The sequence below is a fragment of the Balearica regulorum genome, chromosome W, assembly GCF_011004875.1.
Source record: "Balearica regulorum gibbericeps isolate bBalReg1 chromosome W, bBalReg1.pri, whole genome shotgun sequence".
NCBI lineage: Eukaryota > Metazoa > Chordata > Aves > Gruiformes > Gruidae > Balearica > Balearica regulorum.
Genome location: NC_046219.1, coordinates 24,640,042 through 24,649,474, shown reverse-complemented (window position 1 = coordinate 24,649,474; position 9,433 = coordinate 24,640,042). Strand labels below are relative to the sequence as shown.

Below are 9,433 nucleotides of genomic sequence, written 5' to 3'. Positions count from 1 at the left end.
AGGGGGTGTAGAGATTCCACCTGCAGCCCGTGGAGGACCCCACGCCGGAGCAGGTGGAGACACCTGAAGGAGGCTGTGGCCCCGTGGGAAGCCCGCGCTGGAGCAAGCTCCTGGCAGGACCTGTGGATCCGTGGAGAGAGGAGCCCATGCCAGAGCAGGTTTGCTGACAGGACTTGTGACCCCGTGGGGGACCCACGCTGGAGCAGTTTGCTCCTGAAGGTCTGCACCCCGTGGAGGAGACTCACGTTGGAGAAGGTCGTGAAGGACTGTCTCCCGTGAGAGGGACCCCACGCTGGAGCGGGGGAACAATGAGTCCTCCCCCTGAGGATGAAGAAGCGGCAGAAACACTGCGTGATGAACTGACCATAACCCCCATTCCCCGTCCCCCTGTGCCGCTGAGGGGGCGGTGGTTGAAGCCGGGAGTGAAGTTGAGCCCGGGAAGATGGGAGGGGTGGGGGGAGGTGTTTCTAAGATTTGGTTTTATTTCTCATTCCTCTACTCTGTTTTGCTTAGTAATAAATAAGATGAATTCCCTCTCTAAGTTCGGTCTGTTTTGCTCGTGATGATAATTAGAGAATGATCTCTCCCTGTCCTTATCTCGACCCGTAAGTTTTTTTTTTTCATTGTACCTTTTCTCCCCTGTCTAATGAAAGAGGGGAGTGATAGAGCGGCTCTGGTGGGCACCTGGCCCTCAGCCAGGGTCAACCCACCACAAGCTATAAGAAAACTTATGTTAACTAGACAGATGCTTAAGGCCTAGAACTGTTTCAAAGCCTATAATCGTGGGAAAGGGGTTTCTAATCACGGTAATAGGTAATGAAGCTAACTGACCATGGCAATGTACAATGCTGCTACGTTCCTTGTACAGTCCCTACCCAACCGGACAATAGGCCTGGGAATATTAATCTTATGAAGTAAGTTGTTATGGACAGGTGCATCCACAGCAAGGATACTGCGCATGCCTGCAAGAAGAGGGTCATCCAGCAGACACGGGTGCGCAACCACTGACGACCACCAGAGACCCCTTGAGGACCACCGACTCAAATCACTGAGCATGTGTGATGGGGAGGAGAATATGGAAATGGATTCTAAGAAATGATTATCATAGGACTGCCTTTTCTGAGAAAAATGATGAATATGTATGTTTTGATTCTATATAACCTGTGTGTTGGTAATCACCTGGCATGCACGTTGGGTGGAGCTGTTTTCCCCCGTGCATCCAGCGCTGCAATAAAGAATGCCTGCCTTTTAACACTACATTGGTGTTACGAGGTTTATTCCTGGGTTTCGGTGACAGTTTTTGGCAATCCAGATGGGACACTGCTTTTGAACCTCAGTGGATCCGTGGGATCGCAGGACCTCCAGCCGGCACTGGGGAATTCTCGGGGAGAACCTCCGATCCCCGGACCGAAGAGCTCTGAGCAAGACCCCTGGGAGAGGTAAAGGCATTCTTATTTGATTTGAATATTCGCTCTTTTGAATATTTGCTCTTACCACCACGACGGGACAGGCCCACACCAAGAGCACGGGAGGCCTGCTCGTAAGGCGCGGTGAAAGCTGCGCAGAGTTGGGCTAGGGAGACGTCTCAGGTAAAAGTCTCTGCTAGGCGAAAGCCTGTGGAGCAGGGCCCACCGGGGAGGGGAAGCCTCCAAGGTTGAGATTTCTCTTACCACCGTGGCGGGACAGGCCCGCACCGAGAGAAATCCCTGAGGGAGCTCTAACATGGGTTGGGGTCCCTCTGACTAGTGCTTGTGATAGTGCACAATCACAACCACTGAGTCCCTGGGAGATGGGTACTTTTCCTAGTAAGAAACCAGTCCCACGAAAAACACCGCTGGGATGTATTTTGGAACATTGGAAGGATCTGGGAAGAATTGATCCTTTGACTCGGAAACAATTGGTTGAATATTGTAATCACTGGTGGCCACTGTATACTTTAGAGAGTGGGGAAAAGTGGCCGGAGAACGGGACATTGCAATATAACACAATTCTGCAATTGATGCTATTTTGTAAGAGGCAAGGTAAATGGAATGAAACGGCATATGTGGATTTGTTTTTCACATTGCCTTTGCCATTCCGGATGATTTCGCAATGTGAATTGGTTTCATCTAGTTCTGTGGTAATGGCATTAAAGGGGCAGGAACCTGATAAAAATTTGGAAAAAGGTTGCTCAGCTTGTGATATTGGTAAACGGTGTTTTAAATGTGAATTTGAAGATGATGATGTTGAATTATTGGTTGCACCTCGCAGAAGGCTAGGAAATGATCAGGGGGATCAAAGTCTGGAGGGTAATAATGCTTCCGCCCCTCCTGTGGAAGGGGAGGCAGAAGGATTCAGCCCGATTGTCGGGAGGACAAGGGGAAGAGGGGGAGGAGACGGATTAACTCCCCTCCAGGCTCCTCTTTGACAGGGAGTTGGTAATGAGGGTCCGGTAATGGGAAAAGTTCCCTTCTCAATAAATGATTTAAGAGCATGGAAAGAAACTGCGGGCACTTATCGGGATGATCCCGAAAGGGTTGCCAAAGTAGTAGAAACAATAATCAGAACCCAAAAACCCCTATTGGGAGGATTTCAAAGTAATATTGGATACTTTGTTGGAAGACACTGAAAAGAAAATGGTACTAAATACTGCCAGAAAACAAGTGGAAGGAGCTCATGCTAATGGGATTATACAAGGGACAGTGGACCAGAATTTTCCATCCACAAATCCTGAGTGGGACCCTAATCATCCGGGGCCCAGAGGGATGCTGACTAGATCTCAGAAGTGGATTTTGTTTGGTGTTAGACATGCAATGCCAAAAGCAATTAATTGGTCTAAACTTTATGAAGTGAGGCAAGAATTAAATGAGTCCCCTTCAGTCTTTCCATAAAGACTGAAGGGGACTGCTAGAAAATACACTAATTTGGACCCAGAAAAACCAGAGGCCTCTATATTTATGGGACAATCAGCCCCAGACATACGGAAAAAGATCCTGAAACTGGAAGGGGCTGAGCCCAGAGACTTAGGTAAAATGCTTGAAATAGCCTGGACTGTGTATAACAGCAGAGAAAAAGAAAAAGAAGTCAGGCAAATGCGAAGGGATGGGAGAATTCTGGCCATTTTGACTGAGAATAATAAAGGAGGCATGGGAAGGGGACGAGGAATGAATGTTGTTGATCGGGGGCTTGGAAGGAGACGGGTGGTCTCCAGATTGGCAGGAGATCAATGTGCCGTTTGCAAGGAACATGGGCATTGGAAAAAGGATTGCCCTAAAGGTGGGGGATTAGATCCAACACTCCAGGCCGTTAAATTGATGACTCTGGATAATGAATCATGAAGGGGACTGGGGGAATCAACCTAGCTGAGCCCCTGGTTACATTAAGGCTGGGGAATGAAGAAATGGAGTTTTTAGTAGATACGGGGGCTACATATTCGGTACTGAATACATGTAAAGCAAAACTCAGCCATAAATCAGCCGAGGTTGTTGGTGCGATGGGGCAGAAGGAGAACTGGCCTTTCTTGAAACCATTAAAATTTAAGTTGGGAAAACAGTGGGTAACACATCAATTTTTATACATGCCTGAATGCCCGTTGCCTTTATTGGGACAAGATTTATTAAGCAAATTAGATGCACAAATAATTTTTAAAGATGGAGAAATCAGATTACTAATACCAGAATCAAAAGCCATACAGGCGAGAGTGTTTATGTTACAGGATTCCTCCAAGGAGGAACAGATTCCAGAAGTGGTGGACAATGCAGTAACTCCTTTGGTATGGGCAAGTGAAGTTCCAGGACGATCCAAACTGGCAGATGTGGTGTATGACAGGCACGGACTCCGTAGGGTGCAAGTACAGAATCAACTTTATTACAGAATTTCCTGATTATAAAGTATTTCTTGTTAAAAGGGGAGTCTCTTTTATTCCCCAATCATCACCCGATTCGTGTTCCCCACATGATCTGCTATTCTCTTTTTCTCTTGCACCTGGCAGGCCCCTGTCTGTCTGTTCTCAGTTCCTTATCTCCTGGATTCGGCCAGTCACATGTTATTTATGAGCTACTGAAGAATGCAAGGCCTGTTTTGTGCATATCTTTTCTTTGAACTGCTGTTTTTCGCTGCTTTAGCGCGCAGGTCGAAATCGCACGTTTCCCACGCCGTCTTTATTCGCTAAAGCGTTGTTCTCCACATCTCCCCCTTTTTTGTTTATGACAACCCCGTTGAGCAACAGTGTGTCCATAACATGTGCCTCTATCTTCTGCACTCGTCAGATAGCTGACCATAGAATCTGTAAAAAAACCCACCAAGAACAAGAAAAACAACACAGTGCCTATGCCAATAAAAACCCAATTTGAAAATTTAAACCACTAAACCAAGTTTTCGGATTTAGCCATGATAGGTCATTTTTTAATGTGTCGAATACACTTTGACTCATTAGTTCCTGTAATTTTTCAATTTGGTCCCTCAGTTGATCATGTAAAGACTGAATATTATGTTGAAGAGATAAATCAAATGTCCTTCTAAATGCTGTTTCACTATTTTATAAATCGCTAAAAGCTATACAACTCCTAAAGTCTGGTGAAGACAGGGTAATACAAAAAGATCCATTACATGATAGAATAGTAGCATTGGAGGTTAGAGCAAAAAATAAGGATGGGTTGTGCAGACCATGATTTCTGCTTCAGACAAAAGCGTTACATTAGCCTCAGTTGCCTTCTCTGTCATTAGTACTTGATATAATTGTCGCTTAAAAAAGGAAAGACCCATCTGCCAAATATTTGAATGAGCCGGGGAAACAGATAAATCTGATGTGTTAAAACTATCATTATAATACATCTGCAATTCTATAAGCCACCATATCTTAATTTTGAGGTTGATCAATCCCAGATGCAACATCATCTTGGTGTTTCTTATCGTCCTGTTCATCTTCAGTATGCGTTTTCACTTGCGCTGGCTTTACATACCTTGCAGGGATCCAATAGGGACCTGAGGGAAGAGAAACACAAGCATATCCCTGTCCCCAGGTAAGCAAGGGGACCGGTCCTTCCCATTGACCAGATTCCAAATTTTTATAAAACACCTGAGGCTTCACGGTAGAGGATTCCTCAGTTCTAAAATGTCTATCTACTGCGGAACTATATTGCTTAGATCCAGATAGATTAAGAAAATTTAGAACATAAGTAGCTTTGTCTAATATTTCCTGTGGTGTTGTCCCTACTGGATTCCCCCTTTTTTGTTTATCAATAATAGATTTCAAAGAACGGTGGGCATGTTCTATTATTGCTTGACCAGTAGGGGAACGCGGAATTCCAGTAATATGTTCAACTCCCCAATCCTGTAAGAATAACAGAAAACGTCGAGAAACATAAGCTGGGCTATTGTCTGTTTTAACTTTCCGTGGGACCCCCATGGTCGCAAAACATCTTAAAAAAATGCTTCACAACGTCTCTGGCACGATCTCCGGAATGGGCAGTGGCTACCAGAAAACCAGAGAAGGTGTCAATAGAAACATGAACATACTTAAGGCGTCCAAAAGAAGAAATATGTGTGACGTCTGATTGCCACAAATCATTAGCATTTAAACCTCTGGGATTAGTCCCTGGCAAGACTGGCAAAGGGGAGAGGTGCTGACAATCCGAGCATGCTCGAATTATATCTTGAGCTTGTGCGGTAGTTAAAGAGAAGTGCTTTCGTAATGAGTGTGCGTTTTGGTGGAAAAATTCATGAGCTAATTTTGCCTGATCAAAACGTTGAGGAAAAACCGCAGCCATTGTAAAATGGTCTGCTATTGTATTACCTTCGGCAAGGGGTTCTGGTAAGTTAGTGTGAGAGCGAATATGGACAATGAAATAAGAATGCTGTCTGATTTTTAAAAGTTGGGCTAGCTTTAACAATAAATCAAACAACTGTTTGTTGTCTACCTCTCGTATAAAAGTGGATTCTAAGCGCTGAACAATACCTGTAACATATGCAGAATCTGCAACGATATTAAGAGGTTCCTTAGAAAATAACTCAAAGGCACGGACCGCTGTAGCTAACTCTACAATCTGCGTCGATCCAGATAAGTGAGAAACATCTGAGGCCCACTCCTCGCAGTTTGCGTGACGCCATACAACTGCAGCATTACCTGTTTTGCCAGAACCATCGATAAACACAGTACGAGCATTCTGTAGAGGAACAGAACTCAACAAAGACCGTGGTTGAAGAGGTAAACAGTGCAGAGAACCTAATAAACGATGGCGTGGCAAAGAATACAAAACAACATTAGCATAATCAGCCAATGCAGCCTGAAAAGTCAAACGATTACACAATACAACATGAAATTCTTCTTTGGTTAATGGTAGATGAAGGAAGGTAGGATCTTGTCCTGTCAATTGTTGACATCTCAAACGACCCTGCGAAAGAAGTCTAGCAATCATTTCTAGGGCAGTGGTCAATGTTTTCGCAAAAGAATGTGGCAAAAATAACCACTCCAAAATGCGTAAAGCATGCTCTTCCTTCCGCACTTTCTCGTCCCACTGACCTAGGAGAGCATACGGTTGAAAGGAATGATAAATGATGAACAATCGAACTGGCAATTGCAGAGAAATTCGATGAGCAAGCGTAAAATTAATTTTATCTATCACTGTCTGCAGCGCCGACTGGGCTGCTTCTGTCAATTGTCTAGGAGAAGTTAGTTCAGGATTCCCCTTCAACAACGAAAACAAGGGCGACAGTTCGTGTGTCGTTATTCCCAACAGTGGTCGAAGCCAGTTAATTGTCCCCAACAACTTCTGTAAGTCATTTAGAGTACTCACTGTAGTAGCAAGTCGTATAGACTGTGGATATACATGCGAATCAAGAAGTTTCCAGCCGAGATACCTCCATGGAGGCAGTGATTGTACCTTTTCCGTCGCAATTTGGAGACCGTATCGCCGAAGCTCAGCTACTAAACTGTCGAAAACTTGGGAAAGAGATGATTCAGTTTCCACAGCCAACAAAATATCGTCCATGTAAGGATATAACATGATTGCATCATATGTTTTGCGAATATTTGACAAGGCCTCACTAACAACAATTTGACATATAGTTGGGCTATTTTTCATTCCTTGCGGTAAAACCACCCAATGAAACCGTTGCATGGGTCTATCATTATTAATCACAGGAACCGAAAAGGCAAAACGAACACAATCTTCAGGATGTAAATGAATGGCAAAAAAGCAATCTTTTAAATCAATAACCTTCAAATGCCAATTGTCTGGAATCATAGTGGGATTACGAGTTCCTGGTTGCAAGGCCCCCATAGGTGCCATCACTGCATTAATAGCTCGGAGGTCCTGCAACAATCTCCATTTGCCAGATTTTTTAGGAATAACAAATATAGGAGTATTCCACGGGCTCGTGGAGGGAACAATATGGCCTAATTGTAGCTGCTCTTGCACCAATTCATGAGCCCTTTCTAGCCGCTCACCTTTCAAAGGCCACTGATTTACCCATACTGGCTTATCTGATAACCAAGTCAGTTTGAGTCGCGGCTGAACGTCAGTGGCCCATGTTAAAAATGTGTCGTTATTGTCATGTTCCATTGTTGCAAGAGATCACGACCCCATAAAGTACATGGCACAGTTAAAACGTATGGTTTTAAAATCACTTGTTGGTTTTCAGGACCTTCCACAATCAAGGAACGCATACTCTGCCAAGGTATCTGTGTGCCTCCAATTCCAGTAACAGCAGCAAATGCCTGTACTAATGGCCATTCCTGTGGCCAGTCCGATCGTTGAATAATAGAAACATCCGCTCCGGTGTCCACTAAGCCAGTGAACACCCGACCGTTTACTCTACAAGTCAACATCGGTTGTCCCGTGGTAATCTTCTGTGTCCAAAAAATGCGAGGCAGACCTGTACTACCAAACCCAGAGGACCCCCTTTCGCCAACATGGGCGGAACTTTTAGTTTGAATTTGAGTGTTGGGCAGCAAAAGCAATTGTGCAATTTGCTCTCCAATAGGTATAGTACAAGGTGGCGTAGGGGTCCAAACCATAATTTTTATTTCCCCAGTATAATCGGAATCTATGACCGCAGGCAAAACAAATAAACCTGCTCTGGAAGTGGAGGAACGACCGAGCAATAAGTCACATAAACCCTCAGGCAAAGGTCCATACACTCCTGTAGGCACTAGATGTACTGACTGATCTTGAGTTACTGTGGATTGACTGGTGGCCAGGTCCAACCCGGCGCTGCCTGCTGTGGCTGGTCTGAGAGACTCGACTGTAGTGAGTTGCCAGCGTTCGTCTCGCTTATTTGTGCCGGCCACATCAAGGACTGTGCCGGCGGGGGCTGGGGCTGGGTCCTGTTGCGTAGTCTCGGGGCGCCGGACCTCACGCCCCTCCTCCCATTTCCAGAGGTATTCTCAGGGAGCGGATTGCCTTGTTTATCAAACTTAGAACAACATTGATTACCCCAATGGTATCCCTTTTGACAACGAGGGCATAATCGAGCAAGTTGTCTTCCCTGCCCTCCTTGTCCTCCTCCTCCTCTTCTCGCTTTCGGACAATCTTTCTTCACATGCCCTTCCTGACCACAGGAGAAACATTTAGTAGCAGCTCATGCAACTGCCAACTGTTGAGCTAAGGCAGCAGCTAGCATATCTGCCTTATGTTGCTCAGAGCCCACGTTTTGGCATGCTCTAACAAGATCATTCAAAGTTTTTGTGTGATTACGAATAGGATCAATGGCTCGCCTGCAGTCCGTGTTTGCATTCTCAATAGCGAGCTGAAACAATAACAATTCTGCTGCTTCAGAAGAGTCTATCTGTCTCTGTATAGCAGTTTGCAAACGATCCAAAAATTGTATGTACGGCTCCTGAGGTCCCTGACGAATGGAAGCAAATGACGACTCTCGCTTGCCGAAATCCGGCACCCGTCGGAGTGCCCTCAAGGCTAACCCTGTGGCTTGGGCAAGAACATTCCGCGATAGTCCAGCCTGTGCTATCCCGGTAGCATAATGCCCTTCTCCCATTAATTCGTCAAGACCAATAGCAGTTCCTGCCGTTAAATTGTCCGTCACCTGAACTTGCACCAGCTCACGGTATTCCGAAAACCACACAGAGTACTGTGCTGCAGGCAACACAAGACGTAGGATGGATTTCCAATCTAAGGGTGTCAGTACGTAAGCTTCTCCTATAACCTGTAACAAGTTCATTGTGAATGATGCCTGCAAACCATACTCCTTTATCGATTTGCGGATCTCCTTTATTACATCATATGGTAAATGAACGTATTCGGGGGGTCTATTCGGTTGATACCACACAGGCATGGCTTGAAGAAGCGATATGTCCCCTCTTTTTAGTGCCTCTGTCCAGCACTCGTCAAGTAGTCCACCCGAGATTTTAGACTGAACAGTTCCTTGTAATGGGTAACTCGGGGGGGGGGGGGCAGGGGTGCAGAAGGGGGCAGGCGTGCGCCGAGTGGGGGGGGTG

General features: G+C 45.5%; 1 long non-coding RNA gene across 1 annotated transcript; it reads right to left on the bottom strand.

Moving 5' to 3' along the window:
* Window positions 1-4,903: 4,903 nt before the first annotated feature.
* On the bottom strand, window positions 4,904-9,032 carry LOC142599131 (uncharacterized). The gene is made up of 3 exons (XR_012832810.1): window positions 8,696-9,032; window positions 6,104-6,202; window positions 4,904-4,962 (listed from the first exon to the last, which is right to left on the bottom strand). It is a non-coding gene; the product is annotated as an uncharacterized LOC142599131 (long non-coding RNA).
* Window positions 9,033-9,433: the final 401 nt, after the last annotated feature.